Raw genomic sequence first — 3,289 nt, 5'->3', positions numbered from 1 at the left:
TAACTGAAAGGTTTTCTATATTAGTGTCTATGACTGCTATTAACTGAAAGGTTTTCTATATTAGTGTCTATGACTCTGATATTAACTGAAAGGTTTTCTATATTAGTGTCTATGACTCTGCTATTAACTGAAAGGTTTTCTATATTAGTGTCTATGACTGCTATTAACTGAAAGGTTTTCTATATTAGTGTCTATGACTCTGATATTAACTGAAAGGTTTTCTATATTAGTGTCTATGACTGCTATTAACTGAAAGGTTTTCTATATTAGTGTCTATGACTCTGCTATTAACTGAAAGGTTTTCTATATTAGTGTCTATGACTGCTATTAACTGAAAGGTTTTCTATATTAGTGTCTATGACTCTGCTATTAACTGAAAGGTTTTCTATATTAGTGTCTATGACTGCTATTAACTGAAAGGTTTTCTATATTAGTGTCTATGACTCTGCTATTAACTGAAAGGTTTTCTATATTAGTGTCTATGACTGCTATTAACTGAAAGGTTTTCTATATTAGTGTCTATAACTCTGCTATTAACTGAAAGGTTTTCTATATTAGTGTCTATGACTGCTATTAACTGAAAGGTTTTCTATATTAGTGTCTATGACTGGTATTAACTGAAAGGTTTTCTATATTAGTGTCTATGACTGCTATTAACTGAAAGGTTTTCTATATTAGTGTCTATGACTCTGCTATCAACTGAAAGGTTTTCTATATTAGTGTCTATGACTCTGCTATTAACTGAAAGGTTTTCTATATTAGTGTCTATGACTCTGCTATTAAAGCCAAGGCTTTCGACTCTGTCAATCACCAAATTCTTATCGGCAGACTCAACAGCCTCGGCTTTTCGGATGACTGCCTTGCCTGGTTCACCAATTACTTTGCAGACAGAGTTCAGTGTGTCAAATCAGAGGGCATGCTGTCCGGTCCTCTGGCAGTCTCTATGGGGTGCCACAGGGTTCAATTCTCGGGCCGACTCTTTTCTCTGTATATATCAATGATGTTGCTCTTGCTGCGGGCGATTCCCTGATCCACCTCTACGCAGACGACACCATTCTATATACTTTCGGCCCGTCATTGGACACTGTGCTATCAAACCTCCAAACGAGCTTCAATGCCATACAGCACTCCTTCCGTGGCCTCCAACTGCTCTTAAACGCGAGTAAAACCAAATGCATGCTTTTCAACCGATCGCTGCCTGCACCCGCATGCCCGACTAGCATCACCACCCTGGATGGTTCCAACCTTGAATATGTGGACATCTATAAGTACCTAGGTGTCTGGCTAGACTGCAAACTCTCCTTCCAGACTCACATCAAACATCTCCAATCAAAAATCAAATCCAGAGTCGGCTTTCTATTCCGCAACAAAGCCTCCTTCACTCACGCTGCCAAGCTTACCCTAGTAAAACTGACTATCCTACCGATCCTCGACTTGGCGATGTCATCTACAAAATGGCTTCCAACACTCTACTCAGCAAACTGGATGCAGTCTATCACAGTGCCATCCGTTTTGTCACTAAAGCACCTTATACCACCCACCACTGCGACTTGTATGCTCTAGTCGGCTGGCCCTCACTACATATTCGTCGCCAGACCCACTGGCTCAGGTCATTTACAAGTCCATGCTAGGTAAAGCTCCGCCTTATCTCAGTTCACTGGTCACGATGGCAACACCCATCCGTAGCACGCGCTCCAGCAGGTGTATCTCACTGATCATCCCTAAAGCCAACACCTCATTTGGCCGCCTTTCGTTCAGTACTCTGCTGCCTGTGACTGGAACGAATTGCAAAATCGCTGAAGTTGGAGACTTTTATCTCCCTCACCAACTTCAAACATCAGCTATCCGAGCAGCTAACCGATCGCTGCAGCTGTACATAGTCTATAGGTAAATAGCTCACCCTTTTTCACCTGCCTCATTCCCATACTGTTTTTATACTGTTTTTATTTATTTACTTTTCTGCTCTTTTGCACACCAATATCACCAATATCTCTACCTGTACATGCCCATCTGATCATTTATCACTCCAGTGTTAATCTGCAAAATTGTATTATTCGCCTACCTCCTCATGCCTTTTGCACACATTGTATATAGATTGCCCATTTTTTTTTCTACTGTGTTATTGACTTGCTAATTGTTTACTCCATGTGTAACTCTGTTGTCTGTTCACACTGCTATGCTTTATCTTGGCCAGGTCGCAGTTGCAAATGAGAACTTGTTCTCAACTAGCCTACCTGGTTAAATAAAGGTGAAATAAAAATAAAAAAATAAAAATTAACTGAAAGGTTTTCTATATTAGTGTCTATGACTCTGCTATTAACTGAAAGGTTTTCTATATTAGTGTCTATGACTCTGCTATTAACTGAAAGGTTTTCTATATTAGTGTCTATGACTGCTATTAACTGAAAGGTTTTCTATATTAGTGTCTATGACTCTGCTATTAACTGAAAGGTTTTCTATATTAGTGTCTATGACTCTGCTATTAACTGAAAGGTTTTCTATATTAGTGTCTATGACTCTGCTATTAACTGAAAGGTTTTCTATATTAGTGTCTATGACTCTGCTATTAACTGAAAGGTTTTCTATATTAGTGTCTATGACTCTGCTATTAACTGAAAGGTTTTCTATATTAGTGTCTATGACTCTGCTATTAACTGAAAGGTTTTCTATATTAGTGTCTATGACTGCTATTAACTGAAAGGTTTTCTATATTAGTGTCTATGACTCTGCTATTAACTGAAAGGTTTTCTATATTAGTGTCTATAACTCTGGTATTAACTGAAAGGTTTTCTATATTAGTGTCTATGACTCTGCTATTAACTGAAAGGTTTTCTATATTAGTGTCTATGACTCTGCTATTAACTGAAAGGTTTTCTATATTAGTGTCTATGACTGCTATTAACTGAAAGGTTTTCTATATTAGTGTCTATGACTCTGCTATTAACTGAAAGGTTTTCTATATTAGTGTCTATGACTGCTATTAACTGAAAGGTTTTCTATATTAGTGTCTATGACTCTGCTATTAACTGAAAGGTTTTCTATATTAGTGTCTATAACTCTGGTATTAACTGAAAGGTTTTCTATATTAGTGTCTATGACTCTGCTATTAACTGAAAGGTTTTCTATATTAGTGTCTATGACTCTGCTATTAACTGAAAGGTTTTCTATATTAGTGTCTATGACTGCTATTAACTGAAAGGTTTTCTATATTAGTGTCTATGACTGCTATTAACTGAAAGGTTTTCTATATTGGTGTCTATAACTCTGCTATCAACTGAAAGGTTTTCTA

Source organism: Oncorhynchus keta, unplaced genomic scaffold (assembly GCF_023373465.1).
Source record: "Oncorhynchus keta strain PuntledgeMale-10-30-2019 unplaced genomic scaffold, Oket_V2 Un_contig_5334_pilon_pilon, whole genome shotgun sequence".
NCBI lineage: Eukaryota > Metazoa > Chordata > Actinopteri > Salmoniformes > Salmonidae > Oncorhynchus > Oncorhynchus keta.
Note: the sequence above shows the minus strand (reverse complement) of the source record.